This window comes from Anabrus simplex, chromosome 14 (genome assembly GCF_040414725.1).
Source record: "Anabrus simplex isolate iqAnaSimp1 chromosome 14, ASM4041472v1, whole genome shotgun sequence".
Lineage (NCBI taxonomy): Eukaryota > Metazoa > Arthropoda > Insecta > Orthoptera > Tettigoniidae > Anabrus > Anabrus simplex.
The window spans coordinates 97,499,688-97,522,542 of record NC_090278.1 but is presented as its reverse complement, the minus strand read 5'-3'; the positions used below and the strand labels follow the sequence as shown (position 1 = coordinate 97,522,542).

Sequence of the window (22,855 nt, the reverse complement as noted above, 5' to 3'; positions counted from 1 at the left end):
GAGGAATATTACGAACATTTTTACTAGTTCGCCAAAAAAATGAAAATATTTTTTGACATTTTTATTCCATTTTTTATTAACTTTAATTGAGACGTTAGCGAGAATTTGGAATTACATGGCTAATACTTTAAAATGCACCGTGCACTCATTTTCCTGTACATAATTTATATGAGGAGATTCTTTGCACTAAAGTTTGTGTAATTGTTATGTTCTAAAATTTTGGATTTAAAAATCCCTACTACTCAAAAAAGTTCTGCAATCAAGCATTTCATATAGAGGTTTCCTAATATAGCTGTGATACATATACCATACATTTGGCAGAATATTACGGGAGAAAAATAGAAATAGCATGTAAAATTATAATTGGTGGGAAAATGGAAGCACGCTGTGAGCAGACTGGCAAACACACCGTCATTAAAGTGATACATTCAGCAGAATAACTTCGTCACAAGAAACAAGAATCTGAATCCTTTCAATTTCAGCCATAAAAATGTTTTCGCCAAAATGACCAAAATATCTATTTTTATCTCTAGACTGTCCCCTTAAGTTAGGTATCATCCCGGCGTTTGCCTGGAGGAGAAGTGGAAAACCACGGAAAATCACTTCGAGGATGGCTGAAGGGGGAATCGAACCTTCCTCAACTCAGCTGACCTCCCGAGGCTGAGCGGACCCCGTTCCAGCCCTCGTACTACCCGTACTTTCCAAATTTCGTGGCCCAGCCGGTAATCGAACCCGGGCTTCCGGGACTGCCAGCTAATCATACTGACCACTACACCACAGAGACGGAATAAAACATAAAATTAAGAGAAAAATCAAAAAGAAATTAAAATAAAACAGATCAAGGTCGGAATCGAACTCGGGAACTTCAATTCCCAACGCCAACGCCCTAGCGACTACACCACGGAGCCAATTCAGAAATACATGCGGGAATAAGACTACAAAACTTTAAGGATAGATTTTAAACAAAATAAGACCCATTGGCAAAAACGCTCGAACAGGCTAAAGCATTAAGGCCCTTGCAGCAGACCGTTAACTGGCTGATAGCTGTTGCACGCAACAAGTTTCCTGGCTAATTGGGCTCTATTCGACCTAATGACTCGCTGAAGAACACAATACTCTTGAATGATAAAAGCGCATTACCAATGCATGTTGTGCAACTCTCCGACTACTTCATACGTGCTTCTCTGCTCAGTCAATAAAAACTGTTCAGTAGTTCCAAAGAAACATCGGAAAATGCCGAATATGTTTTGAAACAGTCTACTTCTCTTTCCCTGCCTTCGAAGCATTATCGGATGAATGGGATTGGCATGCTGATACCGATAACACAATGAAGAAAGTTACTAATGATACATGGTGTACCAGAACTATATCAACAAAAAATCAGAGATGTTCTTCGCGTTATGTTTGACTCAAGTGTACTGGACCAGTATAACTTGGAAACAATATTCTTTAACCCATGCGTAAATAACAGAAATGTCGAGCTGGATTTATTATGATTATTACTATGACTTGTGATGTAAGACTATGAAGTTGTTTACATCCATTAGCATTATTACTTTTATTATTATTTACGTAGTTCTGTACGAACTTAATTTGATATAAATCGTGGTCGTATTATTTGTGAGGTTATGTCATGAAACATCTGCTGCATGTAAACTGATATGAGTGTATTTAATGTAAGAACATGTAATTACAGTAACAGTATGTAATTTATTATTAGCTGTATATATATATATATCCATTGGAATATTGTGCAACACATGGTAATAGTCCAGAATAAGTTATCTCTGGAACTAGAGAGTTACAAAGAAATCCATTCATTGTAAATAGGCTGTTGGAGACTCTCGCAATTACGAGAAAACATGCTTGTCATATTCTTCTAGAAGCCTAGCCAGTCAACGAATATAGAGAGGCAGTCTTGAGGGTGGAGTTGAGTGTTGAACAAGAGTATGTGCATTCATGTTGTGATTGGTAGTACGTTAACAGTCTTCTTCTTCTAGTGCTTCGTAGTAGTATTTTGTTTCAAGATGGCAGTTTATTAGTGCGCATGTGTGTTTAATGTGTATATATAATTTGTAAATAAAATTGTGTACAAAACTGACAGCATTTCGTGTGTGTGTTTTTGTGATTACGACATGCTAAGAACGATGGTGCAATTGGATTGGCGGAGAAAATTTGTCTTTTCGAGAAAAGACGCGCGATTCAAGTTGAAGAACTCCAGAGCACAAGCTGCTGCTTCAGCGACGAGAAGAGGAGGGAGGGGAAGTGGAGTGTAAGACGGAGACAGAGAGAATGCACAAGTTTCATGGTTCGACTCGCAAAGGATTGTCCTCTTTTCTTACTGGCAATATCCACAGTTCGTTTATTAAACAGCCGTAACTGTTGATCGCGGTAACGTTAACATGCTCGAAGGTGCTTCCTTCGCTCACAACAGCGTAAATGGAATAGCATTCTGAACGAAGGAAACAATACGCCCAGTAGATGTTCAACACTCGCAGTTCACAACTCTGTTCAGGAGGTGTACTGTGTACTGGAAAGCTGCCTGTATTTATCTTCTCCGGGTTTGCATAGTGCAGAACAAAGCGCACAGTGCCTACTGGGCGGAAGCGAACGAGAAACTTGCACATTCGCGCCGAGCAATACCTGTCCCCCACTTCTCACTTCCCTTCCCTTCCCTCTGACGCCAATCCTATTGCACCAACCTTCTTGTCGGTATAGGCTAGTACGGATACAAAATGTATAATAGTGATGAACTTTTAGAAAAAGAACTAGCATTCAAATCGAGACTGTCTCCATAGAAGCACAGAAACGTTCTTTCAACATCATCTTACAATTAATGAATATCAGCAACAGGATATGATGTTATAAAGTTGTCTCATTTTCATGAGATCGTTCTCAAATATCTGAATTAAGATCGCGATTTAGGATTTGCCAGCATTTCTTCAGCACCGTCACTGAAATCTCATCTTTAAGACAGGAAGGTAAGCAGAATATCTTCCAAAAATCTTCAAAAAGCACCTCAAGCTCCCACTAAAATACCATAAATCTCGACTGAGTCCAAGAAAAGCGTTTATTGAGAGTTACGTATTGTTGCGGATGTTTTTGTAAATTTCACCCACCGAGCTCGATAGCTTAAGTGCGGCCAGTGTCCAGTATTCGGGAGATAGCGGGTTCGAACCCCACTGTCGGCAGCCCTGAAGACGGCTTTCCGTTGTTATCCATTCTTACACCTTAATTAAGGCCTCGGCAGCTTCCTTCCCACTCCTAGCCCTTTCCGCCCGGTGCGCCGTAAAGCAGAGAAGTGGTGGTGGTGATTATTATTTTAAGAGGAAGTACAACCACCCTCTATTAACAGTGATAAGACCCCCGTAGCCACCAAGTGGAGACAGGCACCGCCGCGTAAACAACATGGTTTTGTTTCATCCATCACTAGGTTATTGTATTTTGTCTTCATTGAAGCTCTAGACTCTTCTCCCACTTCGCTACACGGAAAACCATGATCTCGCTCTTTCGTTTTCTCATTCTACGGTACCAGTCAAAAGTTTAGGACCACGCCATCTAGAACCTAAAAGTGTGCCACCAAAATGTCTCACCCAATTTAACTCAACTGGAAGCTCACACAATTGCTTTCTCGAAAACACTGTATTATGAGCGGTACACTCTAATTGGTTGCAAGTATTATTACCAAGATCTTCTTGTACCTTAGCAATAGCTGGAGAATGTGGCACTTTTTAATTGTGTTTCTTCGAACGCCGCCATAATGGTCGCTTTGTCCTTGTTCTTGTGATACGACCGACAGGTGTCAGGGCGAGCTACTGACGTCAGAAAAAATGTGTTCTTGGATGTTATCTGTAGAGTATAAGTGAAACTATCGCGGCAGACAACTCGCCCTGACATCTACCGGACCTACGACAAGAACAATGACAAATCGATGATTTTGGCACTGCTTTGAAAGAAACGGTAACGCACTTTCTTTCGGAATGTTTATATTTGTACTAAAACGACCGTCGCCTATTGCTAAGACTACAAAAAATCGTGCTGATAATATTTTGCAACCAATTAGAGTGTACAGTACAGAACCTTCCCACAGTTAAAGATGCATAACTTCTACAATACTTGGCCTAACTCAATGTAATCAGGTGTCATATCTCCTATTAGTCCACCTATGCGGTGTAGTGGATAGCGTGATTACCTGCCACCCTCGCAGGCTCGGCTTCGATTCCCGGCTCTGCCATCCTCGAAGTGCTTTTTCAATGGTTTTCTACTTCTCCTCCAGGCAAATAACGGGATGGTAACTGAAGGCCACGGTCGCTTCCTTATCTATCCCGTCCAATCTTCGCATTCCCCCAAGGCCTCTGTTCAGCACAGCAGGTGAGGCCGCCTGGGCGCGGTACTGGTCCTTCTCCGCGACCCAAAGTCTCACCCTCCAAGACACTGCCCTTAAAGGGGCAGAGTGGGATCCCTCGCTGAATCCGAGGGAAAAACCAACCCTGGAGGGTGAACGGATTAAGAAAGAAGAAAGAAAATTACAGAGGTCTAGTGGCACAATGTTTTGTTCTAGATGACATTTCATGACGTCTGTATGTCGTCCTAAACTTTTAACCGGTACTGTACACTGTTCTGTGTAGTGGAAAAAGTCTGCGAGTCCCAATTATTTTTTACAGTTCCAAATACTTCAACTTAAAATGTATACGGTACATTGCAACAGTAGGCCTATAGGAATTAGTTTTCCCAATCTATTGTGCCTGATAGGATTCTTCTCCTTTCTCCTCTTTTCCCACACCTGTGGGGTCGCGAGTGCGAACTGTGTAGCACATGAGAATTTGGCGATGTTTTACGGCAGGATGCCCTTGCTAACGCCAACCGTACTTAGAGGGATGTATTATCCGCGAAACGTTTAGCGACACTTAGTTTTACGGGGGTGAGGAGGAAGCTAAAACGGTTCCGGTAATACTACCAACTGAATGGAAATGAAATCTGAATTATACCGAGCGAGTTGGCCGCGCGGCTGTGAGCTCGCACCTAGGACATAGTGGGTTCCAATCCCACTGTCGGCAGCCCTGAAGATGGTTTACCGTAGTTTCCCATTTTCACACCAGGCAAATGCTTATACTGTACCTTAATTAAGGCCACGGCCACTTCGTTCCCATTCCTGGGCCTTTTCTACCCCATCGTCGCCATAAGACCTATCTGTGTTGGAGTTGTAGCTTGTTTCTCCCATGTTCAAGTTGACGTTGCTGTGTATACCGCCAGACGTCTCACGGCGATTGCCAATACGAATCTCGAAGATAACCAAGTTCTACCGATTCAGCACTAGGGAGCCGAAGTATCACTAAAAGTTTCGCGTGTTTCTGTGCTGGCTGTGTGTATATGAAGAGAAGAGTGTTAGTATAAACACAAACACCCAGTCCCGGAGCGAGAAGAATTAATCAGACTGGATTAAAACCCGCGACCCGGCGGGGAATCGAACACGGAACCCTATGAACCGAAGGTCTCAGTGCTGACGATTGAGCCAAGGAGTCGATCGTCAGATAGAAACTCACGAATTCAGATTCTGTTCCAAGTCCATCAACGGCTGACGTAGTGGCGATGGTCCCCGGGTGACTATTGGAAATAATGAGGGGATAAAGGAGGACAAGTACCCTAATATCACCCGACTATCATCCAGAACAGTGGTTCTCAACCTTTGTGGGCCTGCGCCCCCCTAATGAATTATTGCTTTACGGAAGTTACACTTGTCTGTTAGGGTTAATGGCCTATCTAGAAAAATGTTTACAATTATTGTTATTATTAATTGTGAGAGCTTAATACATAATATTACACACTTTAAAATAATAATTACAATGCAGTCACTTTACAAAGAGTCATGAATAACACAAATAATAATACCACAAGAGAATAAAACAAATGACTAAATATATTACGGAGAATTCTACACTCACTGCATTTAACATCATTTGATATGGTTTTGTAAGAACAGAATTAATGATCAATTAATGTTTCTGTCACAAGTTCTTTAATGTTTGGTTCCAACTGTGATAGTGCTCGGTGTTTTCATTTGATGTAAGCCAGCGTAGAAAACTAATATTCAGATAGATATGTTGATGGAAACTGCACAGTACAATTTCAAAATAAAATATTAAAACTCTTTCCAATACATGTGTCATATGTTCATGTTTATCAGATGATTCGTCACTTTATTTTCATTTTTTGTCATATCATTACATTTCTTCTACACGTAGGAAAACGTTTGTGTAAAGAATATAAAAAATGCAATAACTTTTACTATAGCCTACTTCATGATAAAATTCCTTGTATTTTTAAAGTTTCGTACACATTTCACAATTCATAAACACGAATTCTTTGTCCCAACGTTATCATAAAGTATAATAATTTTACGAAAAACATGTTTTCTACGTGTACGATTTAGCGGTGACGAAGATAAGTTTGTATAGTAAATTCTTTTCTTTGTCACAACTTTTTACTGTTTAGCAAATTCACCTGCTCTGAAATTCGCTCCCCAGGTTGGGAACCGATGATCTCGAATTTTATTTATTTACTCGTGTCAGAAGCATACTTAATCATACAGTTAAAATAAAGTGATAATTAGACTATTTACAAAACTTACAAAAATGGACAAACAGACCAAATTTACTATACATCTAGATGGTGTTTATCCAAAACTGAGCCACATCTATGGCATTGTCATCAGCAAGCATTAAATCTTCCATTTTGTGCGCAACTTGGCTGACACTAAGACTTGTAAGTGACCTTTCTGGCGGACAATTTGTTCTAAAAGATTTCTTCAGCAGAATCCCGCAACTCCCAGTAGTTAAGTACTATTATCCAGCTGCGTGTTTTCCATCGCGTAATGAATCGAGGTAAGTGTCATGTCCGCCGAACACGAGTTCTCTAACATACGGGATTCCGTATGCTCTATAGCATATAGTAACTTTCGAGGCAAACAGGTCAGTCTCGTAACTGTGAACAGCGGAGAGCTTTGGGGATTTACAAAATGTCCGTTATTAACAAGTATCCGCTATTCGAATTTGGGGACACATTTTGCATATCAACTCACAGCTGAGGTTCGATCAACGAGATAACTTTCATAGCAGGCCTAGTACAGAAATACAAAACAGTATTGCTCTTATTACAACAGGGTTGCCATATCGAACGACTCTGCTCAACAGCATCACAGGAAAACAACGGCACATACATTTGTGAAATTCAGTATATAAGTTCAAGACAAAAAGCGGAAGAAACTAAGCTACAAATTATTTTATGAACTAAAGGGGACAGGGCGATTACAGGGGCTATTTTTTGTTTGCACAGAATCAAAGATAAACTACGGCACATAAAATATTCCAGCACTAAAGTGTAAGGAAAATTGGAGGAGAAAATAGACAAATATTTTTTAAGGGCTCGAGGGGTAAGGGATGTATTTAATAAATTTATCCAGACAATAAAGTCTAGAAGACCGACGCAACAAATAAATACTGTAGATGGCTCTACAAAAGATCACAGTATTAATGTCAAAGAAAGAAATCACACACGTAAGCTTATGGCCTAACTCTCACTCAACACAAGACAATTGCGCACTTATTTAAAGCCTAAAAACACACACACAACAAATAAATACTGGAGATGACTTCACTACGGAAGTGAGCTGCCGGCGGTTCACAGAGTGAGGGACTACACGAGGCTTGCATCAGAGCAACACAGAACAAGGAAAATGAACGAAGGCTGTTCCCGCCATTGCGCTTCCTCCCTACAAAGGTATTTATAAAAATAAGATGTTATGTAGTTATTTGAATAACTCGCGGGCAAAAATGTCTCATCCTTTTTATCTATCCGAATACATTACACAGTACAGTATAATATCCCTTAATCATGAGGAATTATGGGTGTCTCGAACGGGGTGTGTTCACTCCTTGTACGTCCATAAGAACAATACTGTTTTCTTAACGTGGAACGAGCTATAGGTGGCAGGCATATAGGCTACATATTTTGACAAGAACTGTGCGTGACCGCAAGAATACTGAATTTTACAAAAACGCTAGTAGACGTAATGTTACGACTTGGGAAACATAAACTATTCGTATGCACAAATAAAAAAACTCCTTGGACTCATACTTTACGGAATGCGACAATTCATAGGGGATTGATGAAATATAAAATATGCAGAATGCTTAATGCATCTTTGATAATACCTATTATGATGATGAGTGTATTTCTGGGAATTCCTAAGCCTTTCAAAATGATGCAGGTGTATTTTATAGTACCTCCCCTGCTACCAAATAACAATCTCTTAACTGACCAATGCTCAACTCGGATGGAAGGCATGGTTCATAAATCTCTCTCCTCTGCATCTCCGCTAAGAATGTAATAATTTTTCAGTCCTCTCATTTTTAACGGGATCCTTACGTCGAGCCACTTTATGAGCTTCCACTGCGTCATCCTCGTCCGTGTTTGATACAGACGCACATTGAACGAGACACTATCATCAATACTGGACTGAATAAATTTGTTCCCAAAACGATAATTAGGGAAAGTTCAGATCCGCCGTACTACACCGCGACTATTAGGAAGCTTAAACGTAAGACCAGGAGAGCGTTCAACAGAAGAAATAATAACGATGCGTGCAAAGCGGAGTATAGACGTCTGGTGAAGCTTTCGCTAACAGAAAAGAAAATGGCTGAAGAGAAATATCTTGATGTCTTGACAATGTACTCGAAATCTGGTGACCATCCGTCCGTTACACAGAAAATGTCATCCAATAATACTTATTTTGTAGTATCCACATCCGTTATTGAGAAGCAATACTCTGTCCCCGTGTCTTCACGCCGGGTATTAAATAGTGTCCGTTAAGAGAGGCTTCACGGAACTAGTTAAGTACAAATTTTGTTGTCGTGCTTTTCTTGTTCATGTTACTATCTGGTCGTGTTCACCTCAAACTGCGGACAATACGAACGAGGACTATCTCCAAATTGGTGGCAGGCACGCGCGACGTTGCAAAGGAAGTTGGGTAATTTAAGAAGAAATGGGCTACAGTATCGTCTTAATGGACACTATTATATTCAGAAAGAATGTAATGATCTCCATTAGAAGACATCACCGAGTGTTTACGAAGCTGCGACTGACTCACAAACACAAACTTGAAGCACTCCTCTTAATTGGTAAAAGCTTATCAAATGTTGGCTGTTGACTGCATAAAGAGATCTTACTGATCTCGTAACAAAAAACTACTACTACGACCTCTTCCGTTGTCTGCCGTAACAATAGCAATTTCTCCATGACAGGAAATACATGTAAGAGCATTGTTAAAAGAGAAAGGGATTAAACCACCTAAAGTGAACGTAAATATGAGAATGATTTAAACAACGTTGACTTTTTCGCGTAAAACATTCGTAGAAAGTATAGATGCCGTACATATTAATGGAAAGTGATGAGCGTGGAGCGGAAACTCGTGGATATCGGTACACCGCATTTCCTTGCTACTGCTGCAAGTTCAGGGTTGCGCGAAACCTCCTCTTGTGCGTTATCCTTAGCTTTCTGGATGTCGCCTATCGTCAGATTTGTTGGTGATATTGCAGAACAAATCCCCTGAAGAAATCAATCAATCAATCAATCAATCAATCCCGCTGTGGTTGGGGCGGCAGAATAACACCCACGGTATCCCCTGCCTGTCATAAGAGGCGACTAAAAGGGGCTCTAGGGATTCTGAACTTTGGAGCGTGGGTTGGTGACCACTGGGCCCTTAGCTGAGTCCTGACCTTGCTTCCACTTACTTGTGAGGCTCCTCAATTTCATCTACCCTATCCGACCTTCCTGGATGAACTCTTGTTCTTTTCCGACCCCGAGGCTGGCCTACGGAGTCTTGCATTTTCACGCCCTTCGTCTGGCCGATATCTTCATTTTTCGAATTGCCAGATCCCTCCCTGATTAGAGGATGGTTGTCTAGTTGTACTTCCTCTTAAAACAATAATCACCACAATCAATCATTATTGATCTACAGATTCCTTATCACTCCTTTACTAGGTCTCTTTATAAATGGAAATATATCGAACGTAGTGCCCGACTCTTACCTGTCTGAAGTGAATGTGTTTATTGTGACGGTGACTGATAGTTTACACACTTTTTTTGTAGATTTAGGCGTTACCTTCCAGGTTTGGTTTTCCCTTGGACTCAGCTAGGGATCCCACCTCTACCGCCCCAAGGGCAGTGTGTTGGGTCTGGGGGATACCACTGGGGAGGAGGACCAGTACCACACCAAGGCGGCCTCACCTGTTATTTTGAACAGGGGCCTTGTGGGGGATGGAAGGGTCAGGCAAGGAAGAGGGAAAGAACCGGCCGTCACCTTAAGTTAGGTACCATCCGAGCATTTGCCTAGAGGAGAAGTCTGAAAGCATGGAATACTACTCCGAGGATGGCTGAGAAGGGAATCGAACCGCCTGTACTCAGTTGACCTCCCAAGGCTGAGTAGACCGTGTCCCAGCCCTCGTACCACTCTTCAAATTTCGTGACAGCCAGGGTGGCAGCAAATCACACTATCCAGTACACCACGGATGCGGACATTGTAAATACTATTGAGATGACGGCTCATGCCAACACTTTCCCTTACGTATTGTTTACCTTTTTAAGTTTGCTCACAAATGGCGCGGGTGGCGGATACATTTCAAGCACCCCAGGCAATACCTGCAAAATTATCATGATAGTTCTGGAAATTGGCTTACTTCATATTTTTGGGGTCGCTGAATCCGAATTTTTAACTTTCCACTAAAAATTCTCCTCGCAAACTCCAGACATTTTGAGAATCCCCCCCCCCCCCCACAAATGAGGATTTTGAAAGAAAACCCGTTTTAGTATGTATTTTTTGGGAAATACAGGAGGTAGACAAAATTTAAAACAAAAGAAAAAGAAAGGTCCTACGATATTTTCAGGTGAGACAGTGGCGGATTACCCAATAAGCAGAGTAGGCTGCCACCTGTGGGCCCAAGACAGCACATCAAATTTAGACCCCGTATAGTGTAACTATGGATGAGTTTACGAACACATTTGCGGGTAGTTTCTGAATTAGAATGGCGAGCTGTGTTTCTTTAAAAAAATGTTTGACTTGTCTTCCATACAGTTCATAAAGGTTGCAGATCGACGCCTGTTACCACACTTAACACATAAGGATGTCCCTAGCGACCAGCTTTACTGTCCAAATTTCCTTCGGTGTCACAGCCTCATAGGAATATATATCATGGCAGTATTGAAAATGTATACAAGTATCATAATAAGAATTTTTTCGGTTGAACGGGCATTTTTCAATTACAACTATTTAAAGATTGTAAAAAGAAATGAAATGGCGTATGGCTTTTAGTGCAGGGAGATCCCAGGACGGGTTCGGCTCGCCAGGTGCAGATCTTTTGATTTGACTCCCGTAGGCGACCTGCGCGTCGTGATGAGGATGAAATTAGGATGAAGGCAACACATACAGCCAGCCCCCTCCGATCCTGTCGGAAATCGAACCCGGGTTATCTGTGACCAAAGGTCAACACGCTGACCATTTAGCCATGCAGCCGGACTTTGAAGGTTGTCATCGAACTTCACTCGCACAAAAACGACTAAATTTTCTTGTCATTGTCTCTGTTGAATATGATATCTTGAAAAAAAAATCCTCAATCATTTCTTAGCGAAAATGTAAGGAAAGAGAATGGTTCAAATGACGGTAGTTTATTTATATTTAACATGTTCTTTTCTGTTTCGTAGTGCTATGCTGTATTCCTTAACCATGTTAATATTATGTAATACACTGTTTTCCTCTGAAGTAATTGGAAACTTAATTATCTGAGAGTGTTTGGCTTTGCTAGCTATTTCATTAAAATTTGGAAATAAACACTTCATAGGAATATAAAAAAACCAGAATATGCAAGACTCTTCTGAGAAGTGTATTATAGGCAGAACATGAAAGTGATTCTCGCGCTACTGTAATTGGGGATTGTAGAATAACACTCTGGGTACTCCTTACCTATCGTAAGTTGTGGTGGTGATTACTGTTGCCTGGATTTACTTCCTCTTAAAACAAATATTACCACCACTCCGAGAGATAAACTGAAGGCGATCAGCACTTCGAAAATTAAGGTGTCGGCCAAAGAAAGACAAAGGTACATGAAGGACATGAAAATTAGACTCCTTAAGCCTCGAATGTTCTAATAGCGTGGGAGTGGGGAAAAATAAGTTGGCCAAGGGAGGTCGGATAGGATAGATGAAAGTGAGAAGCCTTACACAACGCAGAGTAAGCAATGCTACGACTCAGATCAGGACCCCCTGGTCGCCAACCCACACTCCCAAGCCGAGAGCCCCTGGGGCCCCATTCAGTTGCCTCTTACGACAGGCAGTAGATACCGCCCCCGCATACAGGAGGAAATTCCTTCCCACTCCTAGCCATTTCCTATCCCATGGTCGTTATAAGACCTACCTGTGTGGGTGCGACGTAAAACAATTTGTAAATCAAACTACTGCTTAATTGCTTGGATTGCAGTTAAAACAACTCAGAAATGTCTCTGTAGCATTGTTGGCATTTAGATCCCCTAGTAGCAGGTGCCCGCGTTACATGTTTCTGTTTATTTAAAATCAAAAGAAAAATATATTTATTAACATACATCCTTTTCACGTTTAATATTGGTCGTTTTCTATCTCACCTCGTTTTCGCCCCGCAGGTGCACACACACATTCACCCGTAATATCTGCCGTTTGCGACATTTTCCTTTTTCACCGCTTATGCCATTACATGTAGAAAATTATGTGCCCTTAAGAAACGCATCATGATGTTCACATTCCGTTGTTTAGGCAACCCGCTGATCAGACATGTCTTGCGGTTTGCTTTCCTTCCCCTATTTTCTTTTATCACCCCTTCTCACCTCCCTATGCTAAAATACCGATCGAGTTTCGTTCAAACCATTTCCTAAACCCTCTCAGCAGAAATAAGAACAAATGATGAAATTTTCAGCAAAATCGGTCCAGTACTTTTTGAGTCTTACGTATATTTATGAACCCTATTTTACATTAGTACATCAGGGTTATAGTTGTAATCAGTTTTTTTAATTATTGATCCTTGACACAAAATTAGGAAACTAAATCATTGAGGATCTGAATGAACGTATGAAAGTGTTTGTAGCAGCAGGATTTCCTAAACAGATGTTATAATGGCTTGTTAGGCGACACTCAAGTTCGAATGTTGTTCTTCCAAACACGGCGCAGTAGAACAGTAAATGGTCCACAAAGGCACAAGTAATCGCCTGCAACGTTAATTTTGAAGCGCTGAAAGTAGCACTTAAACTTTCCATGGCCGAAGAGAAACTGACTGAGAATGAATTCGCACACTAATGTTTTGCACTGGAGTCGGTTAAATATGTCGGGAAAAATAATTCTCTTGAGACAGACCGTTTTGTACTTGATGTACTGTCTTATTAGATGCGTTTTGATTTGCTCTTTTACACAGCTTAGGGGTGATTTGTTGTAGGTGATTTCTATGTTGGATGGGGAGCTGCTTTTGCGAGGATGTCTGCCTTTTCATTTCCAGGAGAACCGGTGTGTCCTCGGATCCAGGAAAGACAGACGTGGGGGCACTAGATCGTATAGTAGCAGCTATTGGAATGACATTGTGTTTATCGTTGCGTGTGTTCTGTGCACTTACTACCCGAGCGCTACTACTTACTACCTCTATAAAAAGAAACATTCAATTTAGATATAGAGATAAAAAACAAGTGAGGGTCACGTTGCTTTAAGCGTCGGAAACGAGATCATGGAATTCCATTCCAAATATCAGCCAGATGTCATTGCAGGAAAGACCGTTAAACTGTCATGAGTTAAGAGTGAACTAACTAAAGGTAAGCCCTTCTACACGGAAAAGCAATGTAACGTGTAGATGACGCTAGTGACCTGTAAACACTGGCTGTCATGGTTACATCGGAGTCAGGAAACTGCTGATATCCAAGTAAAAGGGCGTACGTGTTGCGAATGTTCCGGAGTGTTACGAGCAGTAGACGCACTAAACTTGGCCGGCAAACAATATTTAACTTTATACATTCTCGAACATTATGTACAGGACACTCGCCAAGTGTGGACAGCCGATAGCCGCAGAAGGAGGAACTCGTTTTCGTTTGCAGTAAGCTTCAACTACTAAAGCAGCCATCCTGTGTGAGTTGCAGTGTTTGATCTCCAATCAGATTTGACCAGCAAACTCACTGATTGTGCAGTCAGTGCTTGCAGTCTTTAAACTCAAGGATGCTTTTCTTTCAGTACATACATCAGATTACCCGTTTCAGTGATAAATAAATTCAGGTTCATGTAGGAAGTGCGATTTGAGTGACGTAGGTACTCTTTTGTTTTCCGCAGTCATTATTCTCACAAATCAGCTCAATCTTGAACATGGAACTAGTTAATTTATATCAATCAAATCTTGAAACAAATACTTATCTCTGGCACCACGCTTCTCTACTCTTTCGTCCACACAGCATCCGTTTCTTTTATTTTCAATTATATGCAAGTATCCCTCAACTGTATTAAATAAGAGGGCCCTATAAATTTGACCCTCTCACTTTCTTAGTGGGGATGTCACTCATATTGTCGAAAATTAATTAAATCAAACGAAAGGCTCAATATCCGCTCTTTTTTTTTTTCACCTTTCTCAAACATGATCAGGATCAGCTGTTCCCTGATTCACTGCCACTTTGATGTCTTTGCTAGAGAGCAAAGAGGATAAAATAGACACCATCCTTAAGGAATCAACACGGTATTCCGCTGTTCCCAGTTTCATTTCCTTCTCGGATCTCAATTACTAATTGGAGAAAGTTGATCGGAGTCGCACTCTGGAATTAAAGTTGATTGGCAATCAGCTGATCTGCCATTAAGGACTGATTTAATGGACCATTATGCAACCGGGCATGTGACATTTTCATGGTCCGGAGATAAATGGGCTTTTTCCTGGCCATAATTGAATCAGAAAAGCATTTGGTAGTTGTTTCTAAAATAGACAATGCGATGGAGCCTTCCTAAGCACTTGATAACGTCTTCATGAGACAGAAAGAGATATTTTGCTTTGAAACAACGTATAAATAAACCTTATCCAAAAGTGCACGTAGTAACTTTTACCTCTAAACCAACGATATCAAGATATTTTGGAAATGTTCAACGCAAGTTTGCACCTACAAATATTATTAGAGATATCGATAGATCAGCCGGAGGTGCCGTTGGTCTTCACGTTCAAACCTTTGACTGGCAGGCTATAGATGGCCCTGCCAAACGTCTCCGCAGTGTTCATAAGGAGGCTCGCCAGGTGCAGGTGAGGATGAAGACGACACATACTGTACACCCAGCCCCCGTGCCAGCGAAATTAACCAATGATGGTTAAAATTTCCGATCCCCGGACCTCTTTGAGCTAACCATTTAGCCGGACGCTGTCGGCTAAAGACGTTAAGCAGACTCCTTCGTGCTATTCGACAGCAGTAGGCTTCACCTTCTCCCTTCTACCATATCTCATTAACTCCTCTGATAAGGACGGAGTCTGGAAGGGCACCTCACCGTAAAACATCGCTACTTTGGACATACATATCGACAGATGTGGGTGCGGGCGGTAGAAAAACACCCACGCTATACCCTGCCTGTCGTAAGAGGCGACTAAAAGGTGCACCAGGGTTTCTTAACTTGAGAGCGTGGGTTGGCGACCAGCTGAGTCCGCTTGTGCCCGGCTCCTCACTTTCATCTATCCTATTCGACCTCCCTTGGTCAACCCTTGTTCTTTTCCCACCCCCATGGTATTAGAGCACCCGTGGCCAAGGGAGTCTTTCATTTTCACGCCCTTGTCTTTCTTTGGCCGATACGTTAATTTTTCGAAGTGTCGCATCCCTTCTATTTTCCTCTGTGATTAGTGTTATCTAGAAGATGGCTATTTGCACTTCATCTTCAAACAATAACCGCCACCATCACCTCGACAAATACTAACTTTAACCCACAATCTCACCATTGCACCTTATGACCTTGCAAGCTGTCTGAGTAGACTCTTTGGTCAAGTCAGCTGTATTTTTTGCTAACTTGAAATTATGGAAGAAAATCTGCTGTGCTCTTGACCAGGGGAATGAAAGCCTAGACGTGTTGTGTAGGATTGCCTTTTGGGTATATGTCTCTGGCATGAAAAGAAGTTCTTTAAATGTCTACACACGGTATCTCGTACAGAAGGCGAGTTACGCTATGAAGCTTGGCTTTGCAATATGATCTCATCCTGAGACGGCAGGTTACAGCAGTAACATTAGCACACAGCGTCAACAAAAGAACGAGACGAATATCAAGTGCCGATTGTCCATCCGGTAACTAACGGTATTAAAAGAACCGGCAAAGTTCAAGGGAGGAGAAATTCTCAAAAAACAGTTTTAACACTGCGAATTACTTTATACAGAGAACAGTCTCAAGTTTTTAAGTATTTACCAATGATATTCTGGTGCTGTATAAAAATACTTACAGTCGCAAAATGGAATGCAGTGGTTATGTGATTAAAAACTGGACTATAGAGAAATAGAACAATAGCAACTCGTCCCCTGCTAAAGAAGCACTTACAGATATTTCAGAAACTACTGTATGGCTATCACAGGAACCGCATGGCAATACGATTCAGCGATTGAGAAGCGAAAAGGAAAGAACGCCTAAATGCACAAAAAGAGGTTCAGTTGCACTAATAGACACTCGACACCAGCTGACAACATTCAATGAAATAACGAAACGAGACAAAGCTTTCGAAAGAAGAAACCCGTTCTCTTCTGCTTAGACAGTGACAGCCAGTTCCGTTTACTTAGATAATTGTGCGTGCCGGCCTGGGATTGCCACAGGTGAGCCAGTCGCTACTTGTCGTTGCCTAGTAACGAAACACTGCTTGCTCTTGGTCTTGGCAGTGAACTATGACATTAACTGTATCAAATAAACACTAGGTAATAGCTCATGAATAATTCTATCTCTGACACATCACTTACGAACAATATAGCCTTCAAGAGAGAAAATGTCAATACTCACGGTATGTATTGAACTGGTCACCAGATCTCAAGGCACACACACATCTCACGCACCACACCGGGAACTTACACTTGCCGGTCGCCGGTTCTCCTAACAACTGACGCACCGCAATGGCTCGCAAAGATCGCAACGGACGTTTCCTTGCTTGGCAAAAAATAGACTGGCAGTTCTGATCTTCGCCACCTGCTGGCGCCAGTGTCCTATCGCAACTCGCCGGAGCGTGCGGGTGACCTGTTTCTAGGGGGTGAGTCCTGCCTGCGTTACGTCATCTATAACACCGCGAAAAATTTCTAACGATTTATGTCTATCCAAGCTATATAACTACTGCGAGAATTGGCACTTCGTGAGTCTTGCTAAACTGACGTGATGTCAGAGCAATTCTCAGGAAAAAGACCGATTTACAAACGTATGTTGACCCGAGCAAATTTTTTTTCACATTACTGGAAATAAGTTTGAATCAATATCAATCCGAAACTGAACCACTTCTACTTCTTCAAAGCTGAAACTTAACTGACATGACTATTTCAGATCACTTATTTCCAAATGCAGACAGCCTGCATTGATCCCAGGTAAAAGATCTGTGCAATTTTCAGAAAAAAAAAAAAAAAAAAAAAAAAAAGTCCCACGAATTTGAATGGATTCCTTACGAACTTCATTACTTCTTGACAAGTTTCACATCTTAGAAGGTGATAGCTAGACGTTTCAAACATTTATTTTTGAAAGTACAAATTTTTACAATTTACGTCGCACCGGCACAAATGTAGGTCTTATGGCCACGATGGGGAACAAAGCAGCAGCTTCAGCATTTGCCTGGTGTGAAAATGGGAAACCACGGAAAACCATCTTCAGGGCGGCCAACAGTGGGGAATGGCGCATACACTCACTAGATATTCTTTATTTGTTTCAAGTAGATTAGTAGTGTATAGAAAATAATCAACATATATATGGAAAACGCAGCACTTTTTGTTCAAGGACGTACGCGGCTTAGGGTATTGCTGACCTGGTGAAGACCCCCTCGCAAATTACTGTACTTCAATGTTTAGCAGTGAACTATTTTATAAACCAATTTTACTACAAATACATACTGTGCATTGACACATAATATCTACCCTCTGTGTGGGGGCAGTAGAATAACAGGCACGGTATCACCTGTATGTCATAAGAGACGACTAAACGGGCCCCAGTGGCTATTAACTTGGGGCAATGGGTTGGCAAACACAAGGCTGTCAGCTGAGTCCTCGCATTGCTTCATCTTACTTGTGCCAGGTTCCTCACTTTCATCTATCCTATCCGACCTCCCTTGGTCAACTCTTGTTCTTTTCTGACCCTAATGGTATTAGAACACTCAGGGCCTAGACAGTCCTTCAGTTTCACGCCCTTCATGGCTCTTGTCTTTCTCTGGCCGATACCTTCATTTTCGAAGTGTTGGATCCCTTCCATTTTTTTCTCTCTGATACATGTTCCATAGAGGATCGTTGCCAAGTTGTACTTCCTCTTAAAACAATAATTACCACCACCACTGTTATGTCTTTCAACAATCAGTCTGCAAACCTCTGTGAATTTACTAAGTAACCACCACAATCGTCTGTTTGTAACCAGCTCTGTGTCCTTGTTTAGTTCTATATCTCTTACCTTTAAATGATTAAAAAACTGATTCTAACCAACAGAATCTTGCTCTCTACTTCTTTTACTCTCCATGACCAGGTCCATTATTCTCCTCGATAAGCTACCCTCCTCCATTCGCCTCACATGACCCCACCACCAAAGCCAGTTTATGCGTACAGCTTCATCCATCGACTTCATTCCTAACTTAGAATTTACCTCCTCATTCCGAGTACTCTCCTGCCATTGTTCCCATTCTTGCTACTTTCAGGTCTGTTACTTTTAACTTATGACTAAGATATCCTGAGTCCACCCAGCTGGTCTCAAAACAGACTGATGTAAAGATAGTTTCGTTGAGGTGCTGGTGTGCTTACAGAATACTGCGAGCCCACACCATTAGTTTTGTTGAACTTCGTTTCAACATCACTTACCATACTACCTGCAGCGAGAACACACTTGAAATGATCTTACCTACTGCCAACAATTTAGTCTTGGAAAGGCTAATTTTCATACCATACTCATTGCCAGACTGCTTACTACATTTCCACCTAACTGAATCCCTCCCTGCCAGATGATCCATGTAAACTACAAACAACAAAGGTGAAAGATTGCAGCCTTGTCTAACTCCTGTAAGTACCCTGAACCAAGAACTCATTCTAACATCAGTTCTCACTGCAGACCAATCGCAAACATAAATGCCTTTGATTGATTTTTATAATCTACCATTAATCTCATAGTCTCCCAGTATGGTGAACATTTTTTCCCTCGGTACCCTGTCATATGCTTTCTCTAGATCTACGAAACATAAACACAACTGTCTATTCCTCTCGTAGCATTTTTTAGTTACCTGGCGCATACTGAAAATCTGATCCTGACAGCCTCTCTGTGGTCTGAAACCACACTTGTTTTCATCCAATTTCCTCTCAACGACTGATCGCACCCTCCCTTCCAAGATGCCAGTGAATACTTTGCCTGGTATACTAATCAATAGTTGTTGCAATCCTTCCTGTTCCCTTGCTTATAGATAGGTGCGATTACTGCTTTTGTCCAATCTGAAGGTACCTTACTGACATTTCTGATAAGCTTTCTTTTTATGTTTACAGGCTGCTCTCACTTTATCATTCCACCAAGATGATTGCTTTTTCTCATTTTTACACAGTTGTTCTACAGCATCCCTGTACGCCACATCCTGAACATTCCTTCTGTCTGTTGTTTGGAACTTCTCACTAATCATATCCATGTACATCTAATTTCCTTGCCCTGGAGATTTTCTATACTCTGAGTCAACTCAAGTCCCTTTGATGGTATATATAAGCCACTTACATAACCTGCCAAGTTCAGGACGAGAATTGAGATGCAGAAGGCGAAAGAGGTACAGCGTTCCCACACGGAAGGATATTTTCCTCAGTTCTTCAGTTGACTACTGGTTTAAAAACAAAGGGACCACCTAGGACGTGAGTTATTGCCAAATATACCCTTATTCGTCTGCAGACAGATTTTACTTGCTCTATTCTAGGCCTAGAGATATTTAGTTCACTATAGATCTGATAGTGTCTGTATCATTGGAATACTCATACATTCCTAATTCAATTGAATTCTTGAATTGAAATTCGGTTATGATATAATATATTACGGATCTGGTACACCTACCCTTCCACGTGTAGTGGTGACGAGCCTTATGCTTGAAGAATGAATTTGTAAGATCTGACCGCACAGTAACACGGAAGTCCAGTAAATGCTTCCTATTCCCACTCGCTTCCATATCTTCCCTGCATTTACCCATCACCTTCTCACATCCTATCCTTGCTACTGACACTGACTGCAATGTCATTCAGTGTTTCATAAATTTTGTCAATTTCATCCTCACCTGAGACAATTCTCAACCTAATTCTTGAAACTGCCAAATCTGACCACACCATCCACTCATTTATGTGCCTAACGCGCCTTTTTAACACCTATTAAGAACCCTTTATAATCTCTCCCTCGTTATCTTCCCTTATCTGAATTTCATTAACTTTTAACATATCCAGACACGTCCTCCTTGCTGACTCACCTGTTAATAGTTACAAACATTGACAAAAAAGAATGCAAACTCATAAGAAAAATCCTAGGTTCAAACTTGCAGGTTAACAATTCAGATACGTGTAAAGAATGAACGCTGACAGACTTGCAGAGCAAAGAGTCGCTATGAAATGGATCGGCAAAGTCAGGAACCAAACAGGAAGAACAGTGAGATCTTTAAATCCAAAATTCACAAATGGCAAGTTGGCCAAGACTGGAACAACTTGGACTCGTGGTAGAATATAACCACAGTTTTCTTTAGTTAGTGTACAAAAAGCAGGCACAACAATGGCTGCCTCGATAGATCAGTGGCACACTCTTTGTAACTATTCTGCTCTTGTTGCCAGATGGCAGCACAAGACCGTTTAGATGAAACCACTTCACAATGTCTTCATCACTACAGCTGAGGCCGTACCACTATACAGTACAGCTTTCCGTGTTTTAAGTCCCGCAGTTGGTCTACCGCCACTGAAAATCGAAAACCGTTTGCAGGCTCCATCTGTCGACTCGGTTAATAGCTTGGTGTAACTGTCTCTCAGCAAACCTTCCAGAGCTGTAATGTAGAGCTAAATCGTCGACATACAGCGAAGGACCAACTGCAGGCCCAACAGCGGCAACAGATTCCTCTGGTACCCCATGTTCTTAAACACAATACTGAGGAAATGCATTGCCTTTTTGGACTCAAAAGAGCCAGAGGGACATAAAATCTCAATAAACGTTGGCAAATTTCCCCAAAACCCCCTCAGTTGTACACTTCTGTCGATGTCAGCTTGTACTCCCTTTGAGAAACAGTGCCTTACCAGTGGAACAGTCCGGCTCCGTGGGTAAATAGTTAGCGTGCTGGCCTTTGGCCACAGGGGTCCCGGGTTCGATTCCTGGCAGGGTCGGGAATTTTAACCATCATTGGTTAATTTCCCTGGCATGGGGGCTGGGTATATGTGTTGTCTTCTACATCATTTCATCAACATCACGATGCACAGGTGGCCTACGGGTGTCAAATCAAAAGACCTGTACCTGGCGAGCCGAACCCGTCCTGGGATCTCCTGGCACTAAAAGCCATACGCCATCTCATTACCAGTGAAAGACACCTGCATATTTCTGGGTCTCCATTTTGATTAACAGACTGACATGGCAGCCCCACATCCGCCAGCTGAACGTTGCCTGCATGAAGAGAGTTAACATGCTTACGTTTCTCAGCAGCTGATCATGCGGTGCTGCTACGTTTCTACATGACAACGGTCCTCTCCTGAATGGACTGCGGTATTATGGCTCATGGCTCAGCAACATAATCTATGCTAAGCCTCTTAGACAGTGCTCACCATAGTGGAGTTAGGCTGGCAACGGAGCATTCCATACCAGCCCCATTCCCAGCCTACCCGCTGAAGTGGGAGTTCTATTTTTACCAATAAGGAGGTAGCAGTTACTCCTCACGTACGCTGCCAAAATTCATGAAATGCCACTACATCCAAGCTATCAATGCATCTTTAGTACCCAATACCACCACAGGTACAAAGACCGGCCGAATGCCAAACGGCCAGTCGGGTTTCGAATTCATAGCTTGTCTTGTGAGTTAAATATAGATATAGGTGGTTGTCTTGAACAGAGTTTTAGCAAGATACCTCTGTGGTTACTTCCACGACTGGATATATGTCTAGATCTAGTCTGTGGACCCAAGGTGAACACGGATTCTTCCGTTTATCGGAAGTATTTCCAGGACTTCATTTACCAGTATCCAGCCGCGAGACATATCTTCACGGATAGTTCTAAGATCAGAGAAAATGTCAGTCGCTCTTTCGTCACCGATGATATGAGCACGAAGATCTCGTTTCTTAGTGTGTGCAGTGTGTATACTGTGGAGCTCTGCAGTTTGCACTGGGTATCAAAAGAAATTATTTTCTCAGGTGTGCTGACTCGTTGAGTTCTCTGCAGCCTATTGAAACCTGTTTCTTGCAACACCCACTGGTGCAGCAGATTTATGACCTTCTAGCCAGGTTAAGTGATCCTGGCACCAGAATCACTTTCGAGTGGCTTCCAAGCCACGTTCAGATTGCGGGACATGGATTTGTGAATGAAGCTGCAAAGGAAGCAGTACTTTTACATCCAAGACCTATGACTGTACCTGCTAAAGATATTTGTTCTCAGCTAT

General features: G+C 41.8%; 1 protein-coding gene across 1 annotated transcript in view; it reads right to left on the bottom strand.

The window, feature by feature from the left end:
* The window catches only part of LOC136885487 (probable multidrug resistance-associated protein lethal(2)03659), a 251,334-nt gene extending 234,170 nt beyond the window's left edge, over positions 1–17,164 (bottom strand). The window contains exon 1 of the mRNA XM_067158066.2: positions 17,047–17,164. The gene's annotated coding sequence lies outside the window, so the exon portion shown is untranslated. The remainder of the gene's footprint in view (positions 1–17,046) is intronic.
* Positions 17,165–22,855: the final 5,691 nt, after the last annotated feature.